The 12406-nt window shown below is 34.5% G+C and overlaps 1 protein-coding gene across 1 annotated transcript in view; it reads left to right on the forward strand.

The window, feature by feature from the left end:
• Window positions 1-12406, forward strand: part of BCAS3 (BCAS3 microtubule associated cell migration factor) — a 594659-nt gene that overhangs the window by 170831 nt on the left and 411422 nt on the right. The gene's annotated exons all lie outside the window — the stretch shown is intronic.

Here is a 12406-nt window from a genome sequence, read left to right on the forward strand (position 1 = left end):
ATAAACTTAAGTAAGTTAGAATGATTTTGACACATAACTAAATAATTAGGTATTTAATCTCTTAAGATTAATAAATAATACAATATTTTCTATTATAATGATTACAGGGTTCATATTTATCCAATTTTAAATATTTAAGTCTGTTAGCTAGATTAAAGTCTATTATCTATTAATAGCACTTTTGAAATAAGCTTTATGTATATATTTTAAATAGTGACTTTTGGGTTCTTTTTCTGTGATTTCCATCATTCCACCTACACATCCTTTTTGTATCTTCGAACTTTTATGAATCTTCTTGACCTAAAAAGAATGTTACTCCTTTTCTTTTTTTTTAATGTTTTTTATTTATTTTTAAGAGATAGAGACAGCATGAGCAGGGGAGAGTCAGAGGGAGAGGGAGACACAGAATCTGAAGCAGGCTCCAGGCTCTGAGCTGTCAGCACAGAGCCCGATGGGGGGCTTGAACCCATCAACCGTGAGACTATGGCCTGAGCCGAAGCTGGACGCTCAACCAACTGAGCCACCCAGGCGCCCCAAGAATGTTACTCCATAAGAAAACTTGAGTCAAACCCCTGGCACATTTGAAGACTCTTTCATGTCACAGGGCTGCCCTCTGTGTGTTTGTCAAGCGAGCTCTTTTTGTGTGTGTGGGAGGGTTAATTTTGATGATGGCTCTTAAACTTTATGCTGATTATAAGGTCGTCTTATAATCACTATCCTTTTGAACTGTGAAGTATACAGCAAAACAATTCTAATAATAGGGATGACATAGTGAATCTAAATGACAGCATGTAATAGAAAGCACAACTATTCAGAAAAGAACAACAGTTTAAAGCAAACCACAGGGAGAGAATGAAAGGTCACACTGTTTCATGTAAAACAAATACAAAAATACTTCAAGATTGATCACAAGTACTTACATGATGTGCTTTAGAATGTGTTCCTTGGTTTGATGAGGGAAGCATTACATATTTTTTACTCAGAAAGGAAATGAAATACCGACTGTCTTTATGCTTACAGCACTATATATTTTGGATTTTAGAATGTTCAGAAAAATTGCTTACTATTCTCCATTGTCTATGTAAGAATTATGTTATTTCAGTGAAGAGAAGTATGAGACAGAGTAATGAGCCAGCATCACTGTTCCTCTATAGTTAGTGTATAATAGATCCTCAAAATATACCAATGAGATTAGTTCTCAAGTATTATACTCCTTTTAGACTTATCTGTGCTGTACATGTTAATCAGGATAGCTCATTGTGTTATCATTTGAATAATTTTCAGTTCCATGGTAGAGGGCAACTTTTCAGCTCTTCTTTGCTGTAATGTGTTTGTGTGCCTACACAAAAGGAAACTGACCTGCTTCATTCAGTAACAGTTTTGCTGTTTAACTTTTAGCTGAATGTGGACATGAGGTAATGAGGCTGAAGTTAATGTGCTTTGAAAAAAACAAGTTTGAACTCCCCAGTTTTCTATACCACATATTGAGAACTGTGAGGGATAAGTTCATGTCTTTCACATTTTAAATTCTCAGAAATTATGACAACACTTATTATTTTAATTTTTTAAATATTTTTTATTTATTTTTGAGAGACAGAGGCAGTGTGAGCAGGGGAGGGTCTCAGAGAGAGAGAGAGACACAGAATCCAAAGCAGGCTCCAGGCTCTGAGCTAGCTGTCTGCACAGAGCCCAACGTGGGGCTCAAACCCACGAACTGTGAGATCATGACCTGAGCTGAAGCTGGACGCCTAACCGACTGAGCCACCCAGGCGCCCCTATGACAACAATTTAATCCAATCAATTTCCAATAGGCCAGCGGTTACCAGTGGAATTGATGTTCATTGAAATTCATCATTAGCTCAGGCAGTTGGTGGAATTCTGCCATTGACTCTTGAATAGTTAATATTTAATTTGTGTTTAATTGTTTTTGCCTGGTTTTTAAAAACATTTTTACTTATTTGTTTCTTTAATGTTTATTTCTTTTTGAGAGAGAAAGAGAGATAGTGCAAGGGGGGGGGCAGCAAAGGGGTCAATGGAGGATCTGAAGCAGGCTCTGTGCTGACAGCAGTAAGCCGAATATGGGGCCTGAACTCACAAGCCTGGAGATCATGACCTGAGCCAAAGTTGGACACTCACCCGACTGAGGCACCCAGGTGCCCGCTTTTGCCTGATTTTAATGCTTATTTATGCTCCTGTTTATAAATTTACAAAATGAAAGGAAAATAAAACCATGAACATGAAAATTACCCATTTGTTTTCCTTTTTTCCCCACATTTTTATTTAAATTCCAGTTGGTTAACATACAGTGCAACATGAGTTTCAGGTGTAGAACTTAGTGATTCATCACCCACGTACAACACCTGCTGCCTAGGATGCGTGCCCTCCTTAACGCCTGGCACCTCTCTAACCCGTTTAACCCACCCCCTGCCCACCTCACCTCCAGTAGCCCTGAGCTTGTTCTCTATAGTTAAGAATCTGTTTCTGATTTGCTTCTGTTTTTTTCTCCAATATGTTCATTTGTTTTGTTTCTTACATATATGAGTGAAATCGTATGTTTTTGTCTTTCTCTGACTTCTTTAGCTCTCTTGTTCCATTCATATTGTTATAAATAGCAAGGTTTCATTCTTTTTTATGGCTGAGTAATATCCTATTATGTATATATTATATGTCACACCTTCTTTATCCATTCATCAGTCATTGGACACCTCGGCTCTTTCATCAGTTTGGCTGTTGTTGATAATGCTGCTATAAATATACGTCAGGGTGCATGTATCCCTTCGAATCCATATCTTTGTATCCTTAGGTCGATACCTAGTAGTGCAGTTGCTGGATTGTAAAGTAGTTCTATTTGTTTTCAATGTTTATTTTTAAGAAAGAGAGAGAGAGAGAGAGAGAGTGCGAGTGAGCACAGGAGTGTGGGAGGGGCAGAGAGGGAAGGAGACACAGAATCCTCAGCAGGTTCCAGACTCTGAGCTCTCAGCACAGAGCCTGATGCAGGGCTTGAACTCCCAACTGCAAGATCATGACTTGAGCTGAAGTTGGACGCTTAACTGACTGAGCCACCCATGTGTCCCAGGTACTTCTATTTTTAACTTTTTGAGGAACTTCCCTACTGTTTTCCAGAGTGGCTGCACCAGTTTGCATTCCCACGAACAGTGTAAGGGGAGCTCCCCTTTCTCCACATCCTCACCAACCTTTTGTTCCTGTGTTGTTGATTTTAGCCATTCTGACAGGTACAAGGTGATATCTCATTGTAGATTTGATTTGTATTTCCCTGAAGATGAATGATGTTGAGCATTTTTCATGTGTCTGTTAGCCATCTGCAAAGTCACCCATTTCTTGTTAGTCTTACTGGACTTAGCAGGTAGTTAAGTCCATTTTGTACACGCCTTTTAAACTTATGTGTAACTTATATGCCATGAATTATTTTTGAAAACATTTTTCATATGTAATGTTTATGTACTTATAGACTCTTGTGTTACCATGAATACTTTGAGACTTATTTTAATATTAAATTAATTTGGTATTTAGTACTAATATTTAGCTATTTTCCCAAAATTCTACTATGAATAGTCTTCATTTCACTTTCAAGGTGTGGATATTTTATATAGCAAAGATTGGAAAGTTGAGATGATTTTGCCTCCTGAGTGATATTTTTTTCTAGTAAGGTATTAGACACAAGAAACTTTGTGGAGAAATTAGCCCTCTGAGGTATAAAGCGGTTCCAGTTTTCCATGATAAGTACATCAAAATTAAGTAGTGTTTGCTACTATTCCATTACATATTATATTTATATAATAGAAATATATTTAATAGCATTAACAATATTTTATTAATGGTTATATATAAATTTATCAATTATATTTTGTTTATTTATTAATATGAATAATTATAATTGATATAATAATACATGTATTTGTATGTTCACTTGTGAAAATTCATCTTGATGTACACTTACAATTCCTATACTTTTCTGTATGAGGGAATATAAACGTTTACTGAGAAAGAACCATCTCACCAATATATCTTCAGACCTAGAAACCTCCAGAGAGTGCTCACATTTAAAGAGTGAACAATGGCAATATTACGGACTCTAACACAGAATAAGAGAGTCAGATAATGCCTTGTTTTATGATGCAGGATCACCTTGCTACTGAATCTTGACAAGAGCACTGTGAGAGAGGAAAACTATAATTCTGTCTTACTCATGAACACGAAAAATTCTGAAAAATCCTATACAAAATACTAGCAGAAAAAAATTAACTGGTATGTTGTAAGGATCATGTGTTACAATCCAGTGGGGATAATTCCGTAATATAAGGCTGGTTTATTACTCAGAATCAATGTAATTTGAACATGAACAGAATAATGGAGAAAAATTATATGATTATCTTAGTACATACACAAAAAAGGTTTGATAAAATCAAACATATGCATTGATTAAGTCTTTTAGTAAATAGTGATCATTAATGGTTCTCTGGAATTCAGTTTTTTCTCAAATTACCAAATTGTTTAAATATAGTAAACATAGTTAACGTAAAGTCTATTTCTGATAACTCCAATGTCTGACTTCTTTTTGGGTGTATTTTTGTTTGCTAGTTTTGCTAGTTCTCACTAATGATGTCTTGACTCCTTGTTTGCCAGAATTTATTTAAAAAATTTGTAGAAACAAGCTTGAATTTGAGATACCAAAGTTCTGCCGCATTCTCAGACTTGTGTCCTCTAATCCAGTTCCAGGGATTGAGTTCCTTAAGGAATTTAGAGCTCACCTGAAATAGCTATGGGAGCCTGATTACTACAGATTAACTCTTGTTTCTATTTTTGTGCCTTTGTGTCTCAACCAAAAACGTGGAGGGAAACCCCCCTGATAGATTCCCTTGGACATGACCACCTAGTACCATTAAGTTCATCACAAGCACCGCTCGGTATCTTAGAAGCCTCCTCTAGAATCATCAGAATCATCCAGGCCTAAATACCCAGCTCACATGTGTGGGGTTTTCTTGTTCTCTTGTATTTTGATCTAGAAACCTTTACTATCTTGTTAAATATTCAATACCTTTAAGCAGAGTTAAAAAAAATTCTCCCCAGTCATTCTACTTGTTTTCATTGGTAGGATTGATCTGATTTACCTAGCTTGCCATTGTTGAAAATAGAAAATAAAATTTACACTTTCTATGTGCCTATTTACCTAGAAATGATAAAATGGTAATTTTTGAGATACAACATGGAAGATATTTAAAAAGGCAGGTAGTATGTGCTACTTAAGAAAATACTAATCTCAAAATATTCACATTGTTTGTTCAGTCACTTTTTCTGGAATCATTAATATTTTTCTCTTGCTGATGACAGCTGCTTATATGATGTCATAGAGTTTGCCTACTGTGTTATACAGAGGGATTAATTATTCACTTTTCATTCTTCTTTTTTGTCCCACTAGATAGTGGTAAGCAAAAATATATTAATTGTATATGTACTTGGATCTCCTTAGAGGAAATAATGCTTTTTTACAGTTTCTCTGGATTTTCAAATAGTAGTTAAAATTTATCTTTCTCCTTCTAGATTTTTCCCTTTGCTTTTCCAAATAATTTATTTAGCTTTCTTTATAAAGAATATAATGGTGATAAATTTTCTGTGGCAGTGTTAAGGGAAAGATTTAATACTGAAATAGTTCAAATTGGATTATTTTGATACATTTGTAAAAATCTTGGTCCACAGTTCCCAGTTACCACATACCTGTCCTGTTTGAGTTTTCCTTTTAATGTGTCTTAACCCCAGTGTGGTAAATTGATTTAATAAAAATGCCTAACCTCCCCCCGCCCCACCGTTATCTGATAACTTCTTAATGACAAACAGCTTTTGTGAGAGCAGCACCATTAGCACTAATGGACAGGGGTGGCCAGCTGATACGGCATGAGAAAGGTTAAAGATGACCAGTGACCCTTTGACAGATCTGTCTGCACACACAGAATACGTACATTGCTCATTTGAATTTTTGGTCTGAGTGGATTATCTGACATATTTGTTATAGTCTTACATTCAGCTCCCTTACAAGATAGAGTTTGGTTCTGTGAATACTCCTGTTAAGATTAGTCAGGATAATATAGTAAACTTTTTACCTACCTCAGGCTATGGAGACACTCAGTATAATTTAATATCTCCATTTGGCAAATTAGATTTTTTTATTCCTAGTTTTTACTGAGCCTTCATCCTTTTTAGTATGCTGAGGAAATTATCAGGTATGTATATACTCTTGACTAAAATGTAGTGAAAAGGCTAGTTACTCTGAGGAGATCTAGGTATCTAAATATGGTATGTGGACACTAATAAAAACATTACATATTTCTTCTGGACAACATGTTTGATTCTAACATGGAAACAAATTTCGTCTAGAGGCAAAGGTCTTTACTGATGCAGAAAACTTCCAGTATCTCTCTCTCATCCTTTCATTATACCTTATTTTGAAAGTTAATGCAGTATCATAGATGGTACTATCTTGTCACTTATACAGAAAGGTGCAGATTTGATGGTTGTTAGGGGTTGGGTTTAGATTTTTATCCACTAGTAAGAGGTCCCCTACAGGTTTTGTAAGTGTGTGTGTGTGTGTGTGTGTGTGTGTGTGTGTGTGTGTGTGAATTATCAGTAACTCTCCATGTGATATGAGGCTTTGACTGAAATATACTACTCTGTTTTCCTCTTTTCTAGAGTTTTTTTCTAGTTCTCTTATATTGACTTTCCTATTATCTTGCGGTTTCTTTGGTTCATTTCTTCCCACTCTCTGTGTGCTCCAATTATTTTAGTTTTATTCCTATTCATTGGTATCAAAGCATGAAATAATAGGCTCAAGGGCAAATGGGGAGGATATACAGCCAAAGACTTGAAACCTGAAAGGCACATTCCTTTGATAAAGGGATAGGTCTGTTTAAGTGGGAGCATCTCCATTAGCATTAATGGAGTCCGGGCAGCAGCTGAGGCATCTCAGAGGTTAATCAGGCTTCCTAGCCAGCTTTGACATCAATACACTGTGGCGCCTGATTTTGTTAGTCCTTCAGAGGCTTTCTTAACAACACTCTAACAGACTTTGTGTAAGTCATTTCTTGTGAATTATTGAAACAAATGTTTGGCTGCTAATTGAGGAACGCTAATGTGTTTTATAATCACTGCAGCTTGAGTTTTTAGTGCTAAACAAAGGAGTTACAATTGATTTGTGGCCTTTTCTTGGTTTCAGTCAGCTGTAAGTTATATCTTTTTGCTCGAGTTCAGCAAATGGTTTTGACGGTCATTTTATTTAAGTATTTATTAGGACACACTATTATGGTCTTCATTTTTCCACCCCCTCCCCCTGCCACACACACAGTATATGTCTCTCTTCTGAATTCATGAAGTGTGAGATCACAAGTAGCAACAGGAGTAGCTTACAAAGCAGTACTGGTTGGTGGTTAAAATAGACTTTGGAGATAGACAGTTCTAGTATTCTGGCTTTGTCATTGGTTAGCTATTTGAGATGCTGTTCGCTTGACTACTGTGGCCTCAATTTTCTGTTCTATATACCTGAAGTGTTGTAGGAAATCTGTAGAGACCACTTATGTTAAGAGCCTGGACAAGTTCACAGTTAAAGTTCCACAGAACATAGTTACAGTAAAATGATACATATATTACTAGTGTTAGTTATATGGTGTTTTAATGGAAAAATTTTTGGAAAATAGATTTCCTTATTTTAATTCCAATCTAATTGTTGCTTAAATCACATTTAGGCCTTTATAAATTACCTTCTTTGCCTGTGATTTATAAAACTATTGAAATATTGTGTATATTAATAATTTTTATCTTACAATTTAGCTATAGTATATACCAGAGTAGAGGTGAGCATATTTCTCCATGATTATTCTGAAAAGAGAGTCATTTCATTAAAGATTAATTTGCAATATTTTAATAAAAACTTTCTTACAATTGGAATTGGAAAAATTATTTCTGAATGTCTGTTATACATAATTTTTGATATATCTGTGTGATCTAGACTACTTTTTTGGCTCTACTGGTTAGATCTTTTTTCAGTATTTATGAGTCACATGCTTTTCTCTTTGTTTTCTTCTTTTAGACAAAAAAAAACCCCCTACAAAAATCTGTTACTTCAACATTATCGTTAAAGTATGCAAATAATAGGATTCATATAAAAGAAAAATACATGAATTAGTTTACTTGCTTCAAATGAAATGGAACTAAAATGTAATTATAGAACATCTTAAGTTGTCTTTAATTGAAATAGTATATTAGAAGCATTACACTGAATATTTTTCTGTTACCAGAGAGAAAAGAACATTCTTAGCTAATCTTTTATGATGTTTTATTCATTTAGTAATTGATATCTTGGACGGAGACCGTATTTCCACATGCCAAATATATTTTTAATTGAGGTAAAATTGGTATATAACATAGAAATTTTACATGTACATTATAATTCAACATCTATATGCAATACAAAGTGATCATCACCAAAAGTCTAGTCACCCTTCATCACCATCGAATTGACCGCCTTCACCCATTTTGCTCACCTCCCAACCCCATTCCCATTTGGTAATCAATTTGTTCTCTGTGAGTTTGTTTTTATATTCTTTTGTCTGTTTCTTAGATGCTACATATGAGTGATATCAAATGGTATTTGTTTTTCTTCATCTGACTTATTTCACTTAGCATAATACCCTCAAGGTCTATCCATGTTGTCACAAATGGCAATATTTCAAAAGGCTAAGTAGTGTTCTGTATGTGTGTATGTATGTATGTGTTATATCCATTTATCTATCAGTGGACACACAGGTTGTTTCCATATCTTGGGTATTATAAGTAATGCTGCAATGAATATAGAAGTTTATATATCTTTGAGTTAGTGTTTTCATATTCTTTGTATAAATACCAAATACCCAGTAGAATAAATAGCTAGACTATAATGGTAGATCTCTTCCTAATTTTTTGAGGAATCTTTATACTATTTTTTTTGTAGTGGCTGTACCAATTTACATTCCCACCGACAACATACAAGGGCTCTCTTTTTTCCACATTCTAACACTTGTTATTTCTTGTCTTTTTGATCATAGTCATTCTGACAGGTGTGAAGTGATAGCTTATTTGGTTTTGATTTGCATTTCCCTGCTGATTAGTAATGTTGAACATCTTTTCATATCTGTTGGTCATCTGTATATCTTCTTGGGAAAAATGTCTTTTGAGATACTCTGCCCATTTTTTCCTTATTGTTGCTATTGTTGAATTCTAGGAGTTCTTTATATATTTTGGATACTAATCCTGTATCAGATATATGATTTGCAAATATTTTCTCCCGTTAAGCATTTTCATTTTGATATTGTTTTCCTGTGCTATGCAAAAGACGCTTTTTAGTTTATTATAGTCCCATTGTTTATTTTTGCATTTGTTTCCCTTGCCTTTGGAGTCAGATCCACAAACACATCTCTAAGACTGATGTTAATGAGCTTACCAACTATGTTTTCATGTAGGAATTTTGTGGTTTTTAGGTCTTACACTTAATTCTTAAATAATTTTTTGTTAATTTTTGTATATGGTATAAGAGAGTGGTCTAGTTTAATTCTATTGCATAACTGTCCAGTTTTTTCTGGAACCATTTATTGAAGAGACTGTCCTTTCTCCATTGTATGTTCTTGGCTTCTTTGTTATAAATTAATTGTATGTTTGGGGAGTTATTTCTCAACTATCTTTTTTCTTCCATTGATAAGTCTTTTTTATGCCAATAACATACCGTTTTGATTACTATTACTATTTTGATTACTGAAATCAGGGACCATGATTTCAAAACTTCAGCTTTGTTCTTTTTTCTCAGGATTGCTTCGGCTATTCTGGGTCTTTTATGGTTCCGTGCAAGTTTTAGAATTGTTAATTCTAGTTCTGTGAACAATGCCTCTGGAATTTTGGTAGAGGTTGCATCGAATCTGTAGACTGCCTTGGGTGGTGTGGGTGGTTTAACAATGTCATGGGCATGGAGCACCCTTCCGTTTATTTGCGTCGTCTTCAATTTCTGTCATCAGTGTCTTATAGTTCTTGGTATAGGTTTATCATTCCCTGGTTAAATTTATTCCTAGGTATTTTATTCTTTTTGATGCAATTGTAAAGGACATTGTTTTCTTAATTTCTTTTTTTTTTCTGTATCTTGTTATCAGTATATAGAAACATCACAGATTTCCGTATATTGATTTTGTATTCTGCAACTTTACTGACTGATTATTTGTTATAAAAGTTCTTTATGGAGGTTTTCTATGTATTTGCATATGGTAACAATTTTACTACTTCTTTTCTGATTTGGGTGCCTTTAATTTATTTTTCTTGCCTTATTGCTGTGACTAGGCTTCCGATATATTGAATAAAAGTGGAGAAAGGAGACATTCTTGTCTTATCTTGTTCCCAATCGAGGACAGTCTTCCAGTTTTTCAGTATTAAGTATGATACTAGCTATGGGTTTTTCATACAAGGCCTTTACTATGTTGAGGTATGTATCCTTTATACCCACTTTGTTGAGAGTTTTATTCATAAATGGAGATTGAATTTTTTCAAATGTTTTTTTTCTGCACCTATTGAAATGATCTTACGATTTTTATCCTTCATTTTGTTAATGTGGTGTACCATATGGATTGATTTGTGGATATTGAACCATTCTAGCTTTTCTGGAATAAATCCTATTTGATCAAGGTGTATGAAGCTCTTAATGTGTTGTTGAATTTGGTTTGCTAATATTTTGTTAAGGACTTCTGCATCTATGTTCATCAGGAATATTGGCATGTAATTTTCCTTTCTTATAGTGTCCTCGTCTGGTTTTGGTATCAGGGTAATGTTGATGTCATGTTTTATATCTTTTTATTTTATGCATCCCTTAACTAATTGTAGTTTTAATTAATTTTACTACTATTCTCTTTTAGCCTTTATAGTTGCTTTATAAGTGATTGATCCACTATCTTTATTTTACTATATATATAGTAAAATAAAGACATATATACATACACACACACATGTATATCTTTTTGTATGTTTCCTTGTTACTAAATATTAAGTATTAAGTATTTCTTTGTAGCTTAAAAGAAATCCCATTAACATTTCTTGTAAGGCCATTTTAGCAATGATGAATCCTTTAGTTTCTGCTTATTGGGAAAACTCTTAATTTCCCCTTCAGTTCTGAGTGATAACTTTGCTAGGTAGAGAATTCTTGGTTGGAAGTTATTTCCTTTTAGCACTTTGAGTATGTTGTGCCACTCTCTTCTGGCCTGTGAAGTTTCTGCTAAAAATCTTGATAGCCTTATGTGGTTTCCTTGTATGTATTTCTCTTGGTGCTTTTAAGATTCTTCCTCTAACTTTTACTGTTTTAATGTGTCTTGGTGTGGATCTCTTTGGGTTTGTCTTATTTGGAACTCTCTGGGGTTCCCACTTGTATGTCTGTTTCCTTTCCAAGATTAGAGAAGTCTTCAGCTATTAGTTTTTAAAAATTTTTTCTGGCCCTTTCTTTCTTCTCCTCTGGGAATTGTATAATGTGAATGTTTTTCTGCTTGAAGTTCTCCCAAGGTTTTTTTCAATATATATGTATTTGCTTTAATTGTTTTTTTTGTTTGTTTGTTTTTGCCCCTTTGTCTGGGTGAGTTCCATTGTTTTGTCCACTGATCTGATTCATCTAGTCTATTGTTGAACGCCTCTAGAATATTTTTTAGTTCACTTATTATATTTTCAGCTCTATAACTTCTGTTTGACATTTTAAAATATTTTCTCTCTTTTTGTTGATGTTTACACTATGTTAACTCAATCCTCTGAGTTTGGTGAGCATCTTTATGGCCATTCCTTTGACCTCTGTTGCTTATCTCATTTTATTAAGGTCTTTTTTTGAGGTTTTATTCTTTGTTTGGAACATATTCCTCTCTCTTCTTATCTTGCCTTTCTGTGTTTTTTTGTATGTATTAGGCAAATCAGCTACCTCTATACCGGTCTTGAAGGAGTGGCCTTCAAGTATCCTGTGGAGGTTAGAAGCACTTATTCTTCCTGGCCACCAGTGCCAGGTGCTCTGGGGGTGTCTCCTATGTGAGCTGTACATAGCTACTCACCTCCTGTGGAGGAGCTGTGGTTGTGGCATGAGAGTGTGGCTTCTTGTCTGGCCCACCTGTGATGTGTGGCTGTAGCATAGGAATGAGTGTCTAACCGTGTTGTGCAATATTATATAACAGCATATTATAGATTTAATTTGGAAGCATAGTGTTTTTCATATAGGCATTCTATCAGTGTTCAGTCTTTTTCATGCTAAAAAATAAATTGAAATTTAGATTTATAATAGTTTAAAAATATAACCACAGATGTTGGTGAGGATGTGGAGAGAGGGGAACCCATTTACACTGTTGGTGGGAATGCAAAT

Source organism: Suricata suricatta, chromosome 17 (genome assembly GCF_006229205.1).
Source record: "Suricata suricatta isolate VVHF042 chromosome 17, meerkat_22Aug2017_6uvM2_HiC, whole genome shotgun sequence".
NCBI classification, from domain to species: Eukaryota; Metazoa; Chordata; class Mammalia; order Carnivora; family Herpestidae; genus Suricata; species Suricata suricatta.